The 18684-nt window shown below is 36.4% G+C and overlaps 1 protein-coding gene across 1 annotated transcript in view; it reads left to right on the forward strand.

Moving 5' to 3' along the window:
• The window catches only part of FSTL5 (follistatin like 5), a gene marked incomplete at both ends in the record, with an annotated part of 636306 nt that overhangs the window by 447995 nt on the left and 169627 nt on the right, over positions 1-18684 (forward strand). The gene's annotated exons all lie outside the window — the stretch shown is intronic.

Genomic DNA, 18684 nt, shown 5'->3' on the forward strand with positions numbered 1-18684 from the left:
AACATGAGTTAAAAGCAGATGCTTAACTGACTAAGTCACCCATGTGCCCCTGATAGTATTCTTATAATCAGAGGGTTTTTTTTTCTTTTCCTGATTTAATTCAAATTTCAGCTAATTAGTTCAATTGATGACATAGGATTGTATGTATGATACATTAATTCATACTGATTCACTTCCGTATTTTGTGTGTGTGTGTGTGTGTGTGTGTGTATAACTTTATGATTTACTAAAGGAAACAAAAACTTACTTGGCTTGTCATAGGAACAGCAAGATGGCTTGTGTGGTTTGTATGAATTAAAAGGGGACTGATAGATATGAGCTTGGTGAGGTAGCCTGGGGTCAGATCACATAGATCCCTGGGGACCTAATTAAATATTTGGATTCCCACCCTAAGTATAATGTGGGAAGCTATCAAAGTATTTAGTGTACTAAATGGCATATTCTGATTTGTTTTAAAATGACTGGAAGCATTGAGATCTGTTCAAATATTTTAATAGTCTAGAGAAGAGATAACGGTGGCTAAAATTATAATGTTAATGATGAAGAGTAAAAGGTGGTTAAATTCAGTATATTTACTGAAAGTAGATCTGATGATAGTACTGAGGAATGGCATGTAAATATAAGACAGAATTAAAAAAAAATAAACCCATTAAATTTGAAACATTTAAATATATCTTTGTAACATTAACTGAATATAGAAGAAACACATTTGGAGACTGAGATTTTATATATATATATATATATATATATATATATATATATAGGACAAATTAACTTCAATATAATTTCTAGATGGAAATCAAGTATGCAATTTAGTATGTAAGTATGGAAATCAGAGGAGAGTGAGAGTCTAAAGTTGTATATTTAGATAATATCAATGTGTATAAACTGTATTTAAAGCCATAAGTTTGATCTTGATGAGGTCACCTTAGGAATGAGTATAAATATTCATATTGAGGATTGAGCCTTGGAGCTGAGGTTAACAAGTGGAGTAAAGAAGACTTAGAATGAGCACCTTGTGATGGAAAGTGTGTCCTGAGAAATCAATTAAAATGTATCGAAAAAAGTTTGAGAAGATTGGAGAGTTGATGGTTTGACTATTGGGGGCACTCAATAGAAGCAGATCTAGGCCTTGGTTTCTAATGCAAACCCAGTTGTAACTACCGACAGGTCAAGGCTTGGAAGCGAACTTTCAAGGACACCAGTGAAGAGAGCATACAAGGTAGAAAGGAAGTGATGCATGTTACTCCCAGTGGTCTCTCTCAGATATTTGGAGTTGGACTTTGGATACAGCAATTGTACCTGAGGATGCACAATCTTGGCAGGACAGAACAAGCCTGTTTGGAGGATGTTCTCTATCTAGATGTAGCATCCTGAGGAAATGGTTGTTTTTGCAAATCTGGTTCTTACCTCCCTCTTTGTTGTAACTGTTTACAGACTAATGGCCTCTTTGACAAGACTAAAGCTCTGAGCTATTTATTTGTTTGTTTTGTGAGAGATTCTCCAGGTTACAATTAGTTCTGTCTTTTATATTCACTCCCAGTTCTAGTTTTCTTAGTCTAAGGACCAGCTGGTTGAGTTCTTAGTAGTCTGTAGAGTAGTGCATGGTTCATGTTCTAGCAGCATCAGAATCACATGAAAAAATTATCAAAAGCATAGAACTCTGGATTCCACTAACACTTTCTGGAACTTGATTTGAATACAGCACTTTGGCAAGCTTCCTAGGTAATTGTGATGCTTGGTAAAGCATGAGAACCATTTCAAATACTGTTCTTTAGGCATTTCTGTTCCCCATTCATGTCTGAAGCAGGCTTCTTGCATAACTTACTCATTTTCAGGCTGCAGCTGGGAAGCCCAGTAAGAAGGTTTTGAGCCAAACTGCAGGCTTTCATGTGCAAGATGTGCCCTGAATAGCATTGGAGAAATGCACCTTCCCTATTTTATCCCCACCTTGTGAATGAACTGCTTCCTCTCTGATCACAAGGTTTTTCTGAAGATGGAATGCGAGAATGTGGGAACCATGAGGTCTCAGCCACAGAGCTATGACCATCGGTCTCAGCATTATGAATTAATTTAGAGGACTTCAATATAAGCATTGACTGCTGCTGAGATTTAATGCTTTCTCTCTTCTAGAAACAGATCCCTGAACCCTGGAGAAAAACCATTCTCTTTCAATTACATCCTACTACATTTAATCTGCTCCAAAATTCTTCGTATAAATGTTTTTATGGAGGTGCGGGGTTTGCAAAGAGGGAAAATGATGACATTACTGCTGAACATTGGTTGAGACTGAACAAAGAGAGAACTGCAGTAGATAGAGAGTGCTGTGGAGTTAAAGCAGGGAAATTTTATAAAAATTGCAGATATGATACTCTTTTACGCTGATGTGAATAATCTGGTAAAGAGGAAATGCAGATCATTTAAGAGGGAAAAAAGGGAAAATTGCAGTAGTTGAGTTTGTAAAAAGTTGATGTAATGAGTATACACACTGAAGGATTGGTCTTTGGAAGATGAATAGTTAATCTGTTGCAACAGGGCGCAAGACAGACTGGGAACAGATGCTCAGGGTGGAAACATGAGGAAGTAATCCTCTTTGCATTGCTTGGATTTCTTCAGTGCATCCAGGAATACCAACTATTGAAAGTGAGGAGTTTGTAAGAGCTGGTTTGAGCAGAGGAAGGGAGATAAAATAATTATCTTGCAGATCAGGAGGGTGATAGAAATAGCAGCTGATAGTCGGTATGTCAGGCAGATCTTTGGGTGTCCTTGAGGTGATAAATATTAGTATGTTTTCCTTCAGTTGTCGTTGGCTGTGCATTTGCAATCGTAGAAAGAAGAGGTTTGGGTTAAACCAGCATTTTATTTTGTCAGGTGAGTAAGTGGAAGAGAGACAGGCATGAGGAAAATAAACAAGTTTACAAGAGAATTATTATAATGACGGACCACAGAAGAAGTGGGAAGGTAAGGAAAGGGGTAGGTAAGGAACACAGTGAGACCATGAGCAATGTGAAATGAACTAAAATAGCGACTGGTGTTTCCAAGTTGATCAAGTACTTCCAGAACGGGGTGCTAGAACCAGCAAAATGCAGTACCTTCACTCAAAGCACTTTCTTAAGGCATCTGGCAATTTCTCTTTATCAGAAACATGTTTAATTAGGTCAAGTTTCTACAAAAGAATGTATGAACCACTAGGGTTTGATAGGTGTTCAGGGAGCCAGCTATTCTAAATCTAACTTGCCAGTTCTATTCTTAGCTGAAAAGGAGAAATGAAGTGAAGAATAACATTAATTCATCATTAATTCACCACAGTAGATCAAAACTTTGTTCTATGGCATGTTTATCAAGGAGGGAAAATAATAAGTGCATTTCAAGGATCATCTTTAATATTTAAACCTATCTGAAGAAACCAGAAAGCAAGTAGAAAATGTACTGTATGTATATCAGTAGGAGATGACCTTTGGGCGTGATAACAGAGACCCCAAATAACAGGGGCTTAAAGAAGATATTGCTGTGTTTTCTTACATGTAAAAGAAGCCCAGATAAGGCACTTCAAAGGGCAATTCCATCATGTCATCATTATCCTTTGCTTCCTCTACCGTAGGGAGAACATGGTTTCCACTCTCCGTGTCATCCCATGTTTTCCAAATGGCAGTGGAAATTCCAATTATCATATTTCGACAAGGAAAAAGGAAGAAAGAGGGAGGAAAAATAACACCTGTCACCTGAGAGAGCACTTTTGAAATAACTTTAATGGAAGTAACAACAGTAACTTCCATTGACCCTCTCTAAATGCAGAGATTTAAGTATATTTCTTTGGCCTTATTGTTTTGCCATCCACAACAACTAAGGGTTCAATTACTTAAAAGAAGGAATAAATATTGGATAGGTCAGTGGCCATCTTTGTTACAAAAATGTCTGGTGTACCAAAACATTTTGCGGAACAGTAGTAGAACAATGACACTTTATAAACTTACTTAGAAATGGTAGGATTAGCTGTAAAACAGCAGCTGAATAAATGATTTGCTAAACAAGTGATTTCTTTTTTGTGTGTGTGTTTTCCTTTCCTTTGGTTTTGTGATGTTTTATATTTGCAATAATAACTTTAAATGTATATTTTATGTATAAATAAGTAGAATAAACTTGAGATCACTCAGAATATTATTATGCACCAATAACAGAAGAATAGTTAGGAATGAGCTGTGACACTGGAAAAATACAATGAAAATGCAAGAAGATGCAAATCAGATTAGCCAAATGACACATTTATAAACCAAATAAATCTCTAAGCTGGTTTGACTCATTTTCTATACTTCATCCACTTTTCAGAAAGGGTTAAAAAGGCCTTTAGAAAATTAAGTTTTCACAGAAAACTTAACATATTTATCTGAGCAATTTTTCAATTAGTAATAAAAATAAAATATATCATCGATTACCATAAAAAGCTCTGAAAATACCACAAGTTATTGGAATTTGTGAAAGTGTTTTTGAAGTGCAAAGTCTATTTAAATATCCCAGGGTGCAAGCCAAATAAGTCTATCAATAGTCCTGTTTCTTTTCAAACAATGCAAAATTAGATTATTGAAATACGAGAGTGCTTCTGTGTCCTTGTCAGAAGAAACATTATGTATAAATCAAAGGAGCTTGACTCTGCCAGCAGAATTCATTTCATGCTTTTTCTTTTCTTTTTACATAAAGCAAATCGTCTTTAGATCTTCAGCTTATGAAACAGAATGTTTGAAATTTTAAAAGTCATTCAGTATTTACACTACCCTCTGGGCAGAAAGCTTGTCCATATTCACAATAGACCTATAATGTATGCTGTAATTTCCCTCTCGTTCATATTGTTTAAGACCTTACAGATAATATCAAGTAGATTTTTTTTTTCCTGCTCATGTCAGAAATGTGTGCACAAAACTGCTGGTTTTATAGGATGTCTGTATAGAACACCCCATTTTTCTCCTTTGAAGTTTGAAAACATCTAAAAGAAGACACTAGAGCCGGATGTATAGGTATGGAAACATCACCTCCATTACTGACAAAGCTGTTTAGAGAAAGTGGCTTAAGTCTGGGCAACAATGGCCTGATTTGTCTTGCATCATAGACTTGAACTTCCTTCTCCAGTCACAGGCAGCCTTCCCTGCCAAGGTTTCTGTACAGCCAAAATGCAAATGGGAATAAAACCTTGTTGCAAGCAGTAAGATCCAGAAAGCAGGTGGTGAGAGGACTACCTCCCCCTTCTCACTCTTCCTCCCTGGATGAGCAGGGAAAAGATGAGAAAGAAAAACCTTGAAGGTTACTCTGACTCAGAGATTCTCTGTAGTTCTTGGGCAAACAGCATCAGCAACTCGTTTTCAAGGCAAATTCTCAGACTTGTACCCACAACTACCGAATCAGAAACTCTGTGCCTGGAGAGTGATCCGTGTTTTAACAAACTCTCCTCATGATTCTGACCATGTTTCAGAATCACTGCTCTAGAAATGTTAATCCTTAAAGACCTGAGAAGTGGGAGTTTGTGTTCCTTCCTCATACACTCCAGCTTTCTTCTCTTAATTTTGACTTGAAACTAAGCTCACAGAGATCTTGGGAAGTGGCTGTCTCTTAAGGGGTAGGATCAGTCATGTATCAAATCAGTCATCCCTCTCAGGAGGTCTGGCAGCAGACATGTTGATGCTGATGTCTTGCCCAAAAGCCTACCTAGGCCTTCTCAACTGTGGTGGACATCCCCTGGTGGCTTGATGCTGCAGGAATGTGTCCCAAACCACTCTTCTAAGAATTTTATTTGACACAGGAAGTTTTATCAGTGGAACTTGAGGCAGTCTAAATGTGCCAGGGATTTAATGTCTTACACGGACAGTCCTTAACCAGTGAGGGACACAAGTGAAAAAGTAAGAATCGCTGTTTCGCACTCACTCAGAGAGAAGGTTCTAAGATACATTCCATATGATTCTTCCTTCATTCTATCTTTCTCTCTCTTTCTTTTCCTATTTCTTTCTCCCTTTCTTTCTCTCTCTCTTTCTTTTCTTTCTTTCTCTCTCTCCTTCCTTCCTTCCCTCCTACCTTTCCTTTCCTTCCCCTCCCTTCTCCTCTCCTCCCCTCTCCTTCTTTCCCCCTTTTTTTCTTATTTTCTTTATCTTTTCTTTTCCTTTTTATTTATTTTTTTCTTTCCTTTTTTTCTATTTTTCTTGCATCCATCTTACCTTTCTGGTCTCTAGCTTATGCTTTCTGGGATCACGTCCCAAATCGGCAACATGAACCTAAGTTCTTTTCTCAAAGCTGCTTTTGGGGACAGTCACATTGAAGAATGTCCTTACCTTAATAATAAATGTTGTCCTTTGGTAGTTCCCCCTGCAAGCTACTGATAGGCACCATATGTTTGCTTCCAGAAGGCTTTGAAATATGATTGAACGTTGTATTAATTCATAGACTCCAGAGTCTGAAAATTCTGTCTCTGTTATTCCCCATGCTAAATTATGTCCAGTTACACTGTTCGATAGAGCTCTTCAGAGCCTCTGCAATTATATTAAATCTTGACATCAAGACACTGCAATTATGTAATAGCAAGAGCATATACATGCTCAAACTTTAATATGTAATCTAATTATTAAATTCCCACCGAGAAATAAAACTTCAAAGATTGAAGTTTCAAAGAAATAAATCCAAAGTAATTAATAAACAAAATTAAAGTATACTGCCCTTGCAACATAAAATCTAGAGAAAGTCCAAATGTTTTAATTACAAGTAAAGTTCAAGAATCAAATTTTTCCCTCTAGTTCTTATTTTATTTCCTTTTGGTGAGAGAGGTCCTTGAAAAGTTTATGGTTTTGGTATAAATTCAACATCTTTATCTTGAGTTAATTCTCATTAGATTTAAGTGTACCATCTTGCTATTTGTTTTCAAATGGTCATGTCTATTCTTTATTATTTCCTTGTATTTTCTTTCTGTTGGATTGAATAACTTTTAGAATTCTATTTTATTTTCAGGATGGACTTGTTAGCTATAGCTCTTTGCTTAATTTGTTTTTTAAGTGTAGCTATAAGCTATATATACAATATACAACTTTATCCTATTCCCACGTATCTTCAAATAATATTTTATTACTTCACATTTAAAATAAAAACCTTAAAACAGAAATCTTAGGTCTCTTCCTTTCCATCCTTTATGATAATATTGTTAAATATTTTATTTCTATGTATGTTACAAACTCTATAATGCATTGTTTTATTTCTGCTTTTAGTAAGTAAATATTCTGGAGCAACTGGGTGGCTCAGTTGGTTGAGTGTCTGACTTTTGATTACAGCTCAGGTCATGATCTCAGAGTTGGGGGTTTGAGTCCTGAGTGGGGCTCTGTACTCAGCAGAAGTCTGCTTGAGATGCTCTTTCTCTTTCTGCCCCTCCCCCCACTCACCCATGCGCACATAATAAATATATAGATCTTTAAAAGAGGGCACCTGGGTGGCTCAGAGGGTTAAAGCCTCTGCCTTTGGCTCAGGTCATGATCCCAGAATCCTGGGATTGAGTCCTGTATTGGGCTTTCTGCTCAGCAGGGAGCCTGCTTCCTCCTCTCTCTCTGCCTGCTTCTCTGCCTACTTGTGATCTCTGACTGTCAGATAAATAAATTAAAAAAAAAAAAAATCTCTAAGTCTTTAAAAGAATAAGTAAATATCCTTCAAAGATATTATTTTTTTAAAAAGAAGAGACAAACTTTTACTGTTTCTGATCCTCCTCATTCATTTTTGTAAATCCAAATTTCTTCATTTTCTTTTAGCCTAATAAATATGTTTTAATAATTTTATCAGCAATTTGTTTGTGGAAAGGTATTTTGTTCCCCTTCATTTAAGAATATTTCTGCTGGATATTGAAATTTAGGAAGGCAGTTTCTGTTTTCTGTTTTTCTTTCAATATTTTACTGATGTTGCATTATATTCTGGCTTGTAGGCTTTAATGCTTTATAAAAGAGAAGTCAGTTATATCTCTTGTCTTTTTTTTTTTTTTTTTAATTTTCCTCTGGAAGCTTTTTAAGGTTTTCATTTTTCACTGGGTTTCAGCAATTTAATTATTAATATGCTTTGGTTCTGTTTTCTCTACTGGTATTTATCCTGTAGGGATTATTCAACTTCTTGGAGTTTGGGATATACATTTTTCAGCAAATTTGGAAAAAAAAATGGCCATAATTTTTAAGTAGATTCCTGCTTTCTCTCTCCACTAGGAATTCAAGTACAGATATGCATGGCTGCTTGACATTTTTCTTTAGGCCACTAAAATCAGTTTTATCTGTTTCCCTCTTCATGCTTTGTCCTCATTATACTTCAATTTAGATAGTTTTAATTGCTTTGACTTCAAAGTCACGAATCTGTTTTGCTGCATGTATAATTTGCCATTAAACCCAACCAAAGTATTTTAAAGATATATTTCAGATATTGTATTTTTCAATTTCAGATTTTGACTGTTTTTTATGACCTCCATTTTTCTCCTTGATTGTGTTCATGTTTCCCCTTAAATATTTGAATCTATCTATACCAGATATTTTGAAGATCATTTCATGGTCTTTGAAATTTTATATCTTTGTCTATTGATCAATATTTTTCTTGCATATGAGTCACATTTTCCTTCTCACATCTGTCTTCTGTTGTTGGTTTATGTTTTTGTTTTAGATGATGGAAATTGGTGAGAGAGATTTGTGGGATTCCTTTTAGAAGTGTTTCTTTGGCATTAGCATATCTGTTAGACCTTTTTTGAAGCTTTCTTTTTAACTCAATTTGAGTATTTCTAGAGTAAACTTTACACTAAGGTTTGCTTCACTATTTTCCTAAGATGTAGTGTTTCTGGGGTCTCTATGAGGGGTTTAATGAAGTTCTTTTAATCTGTTTTTGTTGTTGTTGTTTTTCTATTAGGTCTCTCTAGTTGGGAGTCTGATTAATCTAACTCATATGTCACCTATCCTTGAGTAAGCTCTTGAAGCTTTTAAATTTATAGCTTCCTAGTAGTAGTTCTTTCTATAGTCATTAAACTTTGCATGACTTTGTGGTGTTTCATCCTATGGTTTGAGCTGAAGCCCCAATAGAAACCTGATTCAGATTCATGTAGCTTTTCCTATCACTACATACTTCTGTCCTTTCTGGCACTCTTCCTACAAATTCCAGGTCTCAACGTTTCCTGAACTCCAGGAAATGGAATGAATTTCCTTTCGGTTTCCTGAATTCCAGGAAATACTCTTTTATTTGAGCAAGACCCTTCAATTCCTCTGCCTCATATCAACGAAACTAAATGTCTCTAGGCAGAAAACTAAGGCAATTATAAGCTCAACCCATTTTCTTCTTTTTTCTTTTTTTTTCCCAGGGATTATGATCTTCTGCTGATGGTTTTGCAACATTTGATAATGGTTGTTTCATATTGGCTCTATTTATCTATAGCAGAGGCTGATCTGTTCTACATTTTCTATCATGACCTTATATCTCATATGAACCTTTTTTTTCTTTCTCCAAATTTTTATTTCAATTGCAGTTAGTTAACTTACAGTGTATTACTACCTTCAGATATAGAATATAGTGACTCATCACTTACATACAACAGCCAGTGCCCATCACAACAAGTTCCTTCCTTAATACTCATCACTTATTTAACCCATCCCTCCACCTACCTTCCCTCTGGTAACCATCAGTTTGTTCTCTATTGTTAAGAGTCTGTTTTATGCTTTGCCTCTCTCTGTTTTTTTTTTTTTTCCTATGTTCATTTGTTTTATTAAACTACACATATGAGTGAAATCATGTGGTATTTGTCTTTCTCTGACTGACTTAGTTTGCTTAGCATAATACACTCTAGCTCCATCCATGTTGTTGCAAATGGCAAGATTTCATTCTTTTTGATGGCTGAGTAATATTCCACTGTGTGTGTGTGTGTGTGTGTGTGTGTGTGTGTGTGTGTACCACTTCTTCTTCATCCATCATCAGTTGATGGACATGGGCATTTGCACTCTTCCCATAATATAACTATTGTTGATAATGTTGCTATAAACATCGGAGTGCATGTGCCCTTTTGAATCTGTATTTTTGTATCCTTTGGGTAAATACCCAGCAGTTCAATTGCTGTATCATAGGGTAGTTCTAGTTTTAACTTTTTGAGGATGCTCCATACTGTTTTCCAGAGTGGCTGCACGAGTTTACATCTTGCCAATAAGAGTAAGGGGGTTCACAGGAACCATTTTTTAAAAGACTGAGAGGTTTTGTTAGTTAAAATCAAGCTTTCTCATGACCCTTATTTGTAAACCTTCTGAAAGTTGGTAGACATGGCTGATGCTGACAGCACCAACACTATATGAAATAAATTTAGAAATTCTGAGTAATGCTTGTTTTGTTCTCAATATCCAGTACTTAATTATGCCACAAGTAGAGCAGGCACTCAGTAGTACAGGAAGGGAGGAAAATGAACAGCAACAACAATAGCAATGACAAAAACAACAGCAACAGCAGCAGCAACAGATTGTGTTTTGGCTGTGGTAGAATATGAGTCTTCCTATATCAATTTCTCAAGGCTAAAGAAATTATTCTGAATTGATCATAACTACCCCAAAATAGGTTAATTTTGTGATTATGTGTGAAGAAGAGATTGTTATCTGCCAAATAATTTTCTACAGCTTTCTTCAGTGATAGAGGCCCAGTTTCAGCCAGTTTCATGACTACCCACCTAAAAGTACCTTTCCCAGATGTCTTTGGAGCTAATATTGTCCTGTAACAAGGTTTTTGCTAATGGAGTATGTTAATAACTAATGTGCTTAATGTCTGGAGTTTATTTATATTAATTAATTTATTTATTTATGATTTATTTATGATTTACTTATTTGAGAGAGAGTGCACAGGCAGGGTGAGTGGCAGACAGAGGGAGAAACAAGCTCCTCACTGAGCAGGGAGCCCAATGTGGGACTTGATCACAGGATGCTGATATCATGACCTGAGTCAAAGGCAGACACTTAACCAACTGAACCACCAAGGTGCCCCTAATCTCTGGATTTTAACATATAAGGAAAGTTATGTGCTTTCCTTTCTCTTTTTCTTTGCTTCTGTTTATTGGAATATGGATCTGATAGTGGTAGCTGAGGAGATATGTTGAATTGAGAGAAAGGAAATTATGTTTTAAAGTTAGCAGAAGAAAATGATAGAGGGACGCCTGGGTGGCTCAGTTGGTTAAGCAGCTGCCTTCGGCTCAGGTCATGATCCCAGCGTCCTGGGATCGAGTCCCACATCGGGCTCCTTGCTCCGCAGGGAGCCTGCTTCTCCCTCTGCCACTCTGTCTGCCTGTGCTCACTCTCTCTCTCTCTGACAAATAAATAAATAAAATCTTAAAAAAAAAAAAAAAAAAGAAAATGATAGAAATTTCCTGGGCATGGAAGGCTTAATAATATCTTCACAAAAGATATTCATATCCTAATCCCTGGAACTCGTAAATGTTACTTAATACGGCTTTTGAGGAGACTTACATATGTGGTTAAGCTAAGGAGCTTGAGTTGGAGATATTATCCAGGTAGGTTCTAAATATAAGCACATAATAAGGCAAAACAAATGAGGCAAATGAGGCAAAAAAGTCAAAGAAGGAAATGGGACCTATGATAACAGAAGGAAGTGGTTGGAGTGATTTGATAAAGGGGTCATAGTCCAAGAAATGCAGGTGGTTTCAAGAACCCAGAAATAACAATGGGACGGATTTCCCCTAAGACTCGAAAATGAACCAGCTGTGCCAGCACCTTGACTTTAGTTCCCTAAAATTGTTTTTGGACTTTTAGCCTCTAGAAGTTTAAGAGAATAAATTTTTGTTGCTTTAAGTCACTGACCCTGTGATAATTGTTTCAGCAACACTGACTTTTGTAACAAGATCAAGTTACCAAATTAACCTTTCACCATTTCAAGGACTTACATTTGGTTTAAGTCACTGTCTTTGGGTCTCCTTGTTATAACAACATCCACACTATCAAGCCACCATACCATTTTATGACTACGCTAACAGAAGTCATATCTTATTTAAGCCATGACTGTATTGTGGCTCTGTTACATCAGTTCAACCAGTATCTTATCTTTATTTATCAGGTTTGTTGTCATTTCTCCTACAGTCCAGCTGCAGACTGGTAGAGAGGCTCTCTTTGATGTATTCAGTGATTCAGGATCCTTCTATCTATAGGCCGCAGTATTATGTAAGACCATGCTACTGCTATGGCCTTGTTACAGTCTATGAACTATTTCTCTGAACTATTATCCATCCATGAAATAAAGTATAGAAATTATTAGCAACCTCAAAAATATTTTTATAGTAATTGCATATTTCTACACCATCTATGTAAAGGATCCTATTACCCAGTAACTATAGCTTTGAAAGAAAAGAAAAAGATCTCCTGATGAGTTTGAGAATCACTTCCCTAAAGCCTTGGGATCCTCCAGTAGAGCCTCTGCTTTTTTGTTTGTTTGTTTGTTTGTTTGTTTTTTGTTTGTTTGTCTATTTGTTTAGCAGATAACAGAAGAGACAACACTTTAAGGATTGTGTAAGAGGTTTATAGGGTGGGCCTTGTAGCAGATAGCCCTTCTGCCTACTTACTAGGATTCACAATTAGTACATTCTGTTGTAAGGGAGTTTGAGGAAGAGAAGCTGGCTCTGGATTCAGAACGAATCGGTAATACTTATAGTGTGCATCCAGCCTGACTTTGTCATGGGAACACAATACTGGTAAGCTTTCTGGGAGAAAGACCAAGTGGTGTAGAGTGCCACCTCTTTAAGAAAACATTTAAGGGGCGCCTGGGTGGCTCAGTGGTTTAAGCCTCTGCATTCAGCTCAGGTCGTGGTCTCAGGGTCCTGGGATCAAGCCCTGCATCAGGCTCCCTCCCCCTCTCTCTCTGCCTGCCTCTCTGCCTAAGTGTGATCTCTCTCTGTCAAATAAATAAATAAAATCTTAAAAAAAAAAAAAAAAAAGAAAGCATTTAAGACAATCATATCGTCTCTGGGGAGTAAGCATTTTTGGAACCAGTGCCGCATGGAATTACTTGTATTTGTGAAACCAGGTCCACAACGATTTCACCAAGGCCCCACATTGCTTCAGCTGACATATAGCCTTTAGCTGATTCTGAAACTAAAATTGAGATTAATGTTTCTGAAAACTCTGCCTTCAGGGGACTACTGCTGACCTTAACTTCACCATGAGCTCTACACTGTGTCATTTCCTCAGTTTAGAAGGATTGCAGACCTTGTATAGTATTTATTTTGATTACATTTTTCCCTGCTCTATTGCTCTCTTTCTCTTTAGTTGTTCCATTATTTATTTCAGGAGTGTTCACCAACTTCATTATCGTCTTAATTTGGACTCTCCCTTTTCCTTCAGCAGGGCGGTATGCTAGAAATAAGTGTCTTCCTTCTTCTTTATTGCTCTCTGCCTTTGGGCCCAAACATTTTGTTCTTGTGTATTTCTTTATATGTTGTCCTGTGGGATCTTTCACAGGGAGAGATTTGAAAATATCGCATCTGGATCTGCCAAAGACATTCACAGTCCAGACAAATATTGTCCACCTTCTCCTTCTTGATTCAAGTAATCCCAGCCAGAGGTTCTTCTTCCATTAGAACAGTATCTAACCTGTGTCCGGACATGATCCATCATTATTTTGCCTAGATTCTTTTTAGCATGTTTCCTCTTCGCTCTGTTTTCTCTCAGAATCTTTTTTTCCATAGATTTCCTGGTCATGTGCCCTTAGTTGCGGAGGATAGCTCCATGGCCACCTGCAATAACTGTCATTTTGAAATACAGCCAGGGATGCTATGAGAATCTGATGCTTCTCTTCTGTCCTTCTAATATTTTTTTCCACAGTCAGTGTAAACATTTGATAGATATCGGTGAGATATTATTCTCATTGTTGTGTATTCCCAACTTGCCATGATCATTCCTATTTTTGTGTATCCCTAATTTCACCTTTATGGGATCAGCTCGTGTCCCTACTATGCTTAAAATCCTATCGTGGTCCCCAGTGTCACTCAGATTGAAAGCCAGTCTTTTGAATGCCCATCAAAACACTAAATGTTCTGCTTTTTTATGGCATCTTCCTATTCTGCTACTCTTCCTTTTGCAAACTTCACTCCAGCTGCATTAAATGCTCTTTTTATCTTTAAGTATAGGAAGCATTTTCAGTTGGCTATTCCCTCTGCCTAAAGATACTTTCCAGATCCCCACCAGGCTCAGTTCCAACCTCCTTCAACTCTTCGGTTAAATGTTCCTTTTTTTAATGAAACCTATGCAGACTACACAATTTAAAATTATACCTAATCCCACCCTCCCACCTGCAGTCACTCTCAACTTTATTTATCGATAGTGCTATTACCCTCTAATAATTTCACACATCCTAACATATTATTTATGCTGTTTTTTTTTCTGTTATATTTTAATATCCTTGAAATAGGGATAGGTTCTACAGTCTAGGGTTATAAAAATCAATGTGTCTATTAAACTGGAAGCAATTTTCTCTTTGTTATTAATATATGTTATAGCATCTTAGACTTAAGGCAAATTACTTATTTAATATGTTCATAGTTCATTTTTGGTCTTTCTTTACTGGAGGAGATTATTTCTCTGTCTGCTTTTTGATACCCAGAATGAAGCCATGTGCTGATTAAATACATAGGAATGATAAATAAATGTTACCTTTTGTTTCCTAGTTCAGGATCACTTTGAGGAATCATTCTAGTCTGCTTTCTCGGATTTTTCCACTCTCTTCAGCTGTCAGATGGCAGGGGGGTGCTACCTATGGTTTTATTAAATAGACAACTAAAACATTTCCTCAGTTTTTAACGCTACCCTTTTTAAGAGCTGGCTGTAGGTGACATGTGTGTGCGCATGTGTTGTCTGTGTGTGTATACATTGGGGACTTCAAGATCTAATTTTTTTTTATATCAGTCTGCTCTGTCCTTTAAGATGTCCTCCTAAGTAAATCTCTCTTTTCCAGTTTATTCAGTCTTCTTTTCTTTTGTTTCCATTTGCTGCTGTTCATGTCCTGATAGAAAATGACAGGATATTTTTAAATGGCTTCAGTTCCTCTTTGACGTCCTAAGCAAACTTAATTCTTAGAGACAATGGGGGTATGGAAGTTTAATTTCCAGTTTAGGTTTTTAGTTGGCAATATTTTCACCAGCAGTTGCTAGTCTATCCAGCCCTTGAGATTTATTTCTCTAGAATAAAGATAAGATACTTTTTTTATTTTGCATTTGTCTGTTAAAAAAAATATCATCTTTCTTTGGGTCAAGACACACTATAGATCTCTGAAATCTAAAGCCATGATTAGAGTTTATATAATTAAGGAAACCAGAATACTTGTGACCACTAGCAGTTGGCTGGTGCTTAAGTCTTTGAGAAAGCTCCCCTTTTTGTAACAAAAAGGTAGTTAATGGAATTTGGGTAGTCAATTTAGTATTGCCTACCTAGGTATGCGACTAATAATATAAAGGAGTAACCAGTACTTAGGGCTTTGTAACACTAATGGAAATTAGCTGCCTATGCATTAGGGAAAAAAAAATAAAACAAAACAACAAAAACCCTTCCTACAGACATGGTTGAGAAGCACAGCAAAAGCCACTTACTGTTACATAAAAAGGATTTACCTTTACTTTGGCTTTGATTAAAATACCCGACCAAAGTGCACCTGTGTAATTCAAAATTGAATTATGACAGCCTATACAAACAGAGTGACCTGCTTCTTAAGGTCTGTATTTGTTAGACACAGTTCTGCCTACATAAACACAGCTATTCATTTATGGGGGAAAATGTCACCCAATGGGATCAAATCTAATTAGCTGGTATTTATTGAAGCTTAAGGCCTAAAGCCGCTTGCTAAGGCTGCAGCATATAGAAACCTACTTTCCTACTCTCTCTCTCTCTAAAATCACCCTCAAAGCATGTACTATCTAAGTTACCCTCCAGAGCTATTTCAAAAGCTGTGATTCCTCCTGGTGTTCTTATGTCAACAAAACTTTGCTCTATAAATTTGTCAAAGTTTCCTAAAGCATCAGATGTTGAGCATCTAAAAGATGGTAAATATCCCCAGTTTCTTCCCCTCCTGATCTGATCTTCAGAAACAATTGAGAGAAAGATAGTGAGTTATATAAATGTCAGCATATCATTGTGGAAAACCTGCTTAGAGAATGTATTTGAGATCTATGATGATTGTTTAATTTCCACAATTTAATATGCTTAATAACTCATGGGCATTGCTATAGACCTCAGCACAGGAAAACAAAGCCGAGACCTGACTTTCCCCAGAGCAGAACAACACACATCCTCTTTACACACAGACCCCAGATGTGAGAAGGAAGAACTGAACCAGCTCAGTCTTTCTTAAAGTATGCCAAGCCGATACTTCCTCCCTCCTCCTGCTTGTGGACTTCTGAAGGTCTTGGGAGAGATAAAATCGTCTCCATGAACCAGAGTTACTTGGAGTCTTTTGTTAATAGGAGCAAATCTCTCAGGTAGATGACTCATTCTCAGATACTAACGTTTTGTATTCATCCACGATTGACTCAGACCTAAATTTATTCAGCCAGAACTCTTTTAGGGTATAAGTGAATGTATTCGTGGACTTTTACGGGTGAGTGAATGTACTAAATCTTATTTTTAAATGCTACAAAATTATCTTTCTTTATAAAATTATAATGATTATATCGACAGGCCCATTTAGATTAGCATGACCTAGTTTACTGGGCTGGTTTACACCTGTCCATAGAAGTGCTATTTCATAGATGATTTCTGTGTATACAAGTACTAGGTAATGTTACAAAACACTCATGAGGTGGCCAGCACTTAAAGAACAGTATAATGACTAATTAATGTAATGACACTTGTATAACAAGAGAGTTGAAAGAAGGTTAATGTGATAATGAGGCTTATTTGATCTTAAAGATTTAGCATGAAGGAACTCTCAAGATAGCTTAATTAGATTTTAAGCACCTTTTGCAATTTGCATGTGTACTTGTTAATCCATATGTTCTAAAAATAAATTTTACTTCATTTAAATTAATGAATTTGTTCATTCTCTTCCCTTGTGCTGTTTTACTGTTATTGGTGATGGTGTTTCCCTGAATTTTGCATTTGATATATGTATTATTTACAGTTATTTCTTCCATATTATGCTTAAATTGCAGTTCAATCCAAAATAGTAAGATGTTTTAAATTATGAAACGATAGCTTAATATAATGCAGGCAGTTACGACCAGTCATGACTGGACCCATTTAACTCCTTTATATGTCATTTAGTATACCATATTACACCGTACAATATATCAATAAATATGATTTCATTATTTGATATCTATATCATTTTTAAACTTGGCCAAATGGAAAGAACATTTTAGAAATTAATTTAACAATGAAACAGGACATCATTTGTAGCGGTAATTCAGTTAATTGTAGACTGTTTCTGATATCTTGGGAAAGTATAGAAGTATATTTTCACATTCTTTACTTAGGCTTTGACGAGTTGTCCAAATTAATACCTCTTTATGCTTTTCTTATGAGTGATGGTTGTAACTCATTTACAGGATTTTTGCTACCCAGTCCTTTTTTTTTTTCAATGCAGTTTACTCTTGTAGCACATTACTTCTTGAAGCCATCAGGGTCTGAGTACAGGCATGGGTGGGCCTCGCATTTTCTCTGACCTCATTCAGATCCATTTGCTAAGACTCAGTTTGTGTTCCATGTTCATGTGCAGGTAGCCACAAGCATTGCAGCTCCCAGTAATTTCTTTCATCTTAGATATCCTGCATTGACCCCCATATATATATATATATTTTTTTTCATTAGAAGTAATTAAGTTGATTTTCATAGCATCTTTCTCTAGGGTGTTGATGTTTATGGAGCTTTGCAATTAGATATCCAAAGAATGAGGGCCATGTTTCATAAATTCTTTTTTTCCTATATGCTGAATTTTGTACTTTGCAGATAGCACACAGTAAGCAGTTATATATTGATCTATTTTGCTTGTTAAACTGGAAACTTTTTTTAAAATATTTTATTTATTTATCTGAAAGAGAGAGAGATCACATGTAGGCAGAGAGGCAGGCAGAGAGAGAGAGGGTAGCAGGCTCCCTGCCAAGCAGAGAGCCCGATGCGGGGCTCGATCCCAGGACCCTGAGATCATGACCTGAGCCAAAGGCAGAGTCTTAATCCACTGAGCCACCCAGGCACCCTGGAAACTTTTTTGTTTATACTAAAAAATAATCAACTAAATGGCTGTGGGCTGATAAATATTGGCCACTCTACATGCACCATGGTATTTGTATCTCCATATACAGTTGACCCTTGAACAATGTGGAGGTTAGGGGTGTCAACACTCTTACAGTTGAAAATCTGTGTATAGCTTTTGACTCCCCCCAAACTTAACAACCAATAGACTACCATTGACTGCAAACCTTGCTGATAACATAAGCCATTAGTTAACACATATTTTGCATGTTATATGTTTATATACTGCATTCTTACAATAAAGTAAGCTACAGAAAAGAAAATTTTATTAAGAAAACCATAAGGAAGAGAAAATACATTTATAGTACTGTACTGTATTTACCAGAAAAATTTGCATATAAAGGGACCTGTGCAAATCAAACCTGTGATCTCTAAGGATCAGCTGCATAGTAGTCTCACAATGATGAAAGCAGTGTCTGGATTAAACACAGTA

The sequence above is a fragment of the Martes martes genome, assembly GCF_963455335.1.
Source record: "Martes martes genome assembly, chromosome: 2".
Classification (NCBI taxonomy): Eukaryota; Metazoa; Chordata; class Mammalia; order Carnivora; family Mustelidae; genus Martes; species Martes martes.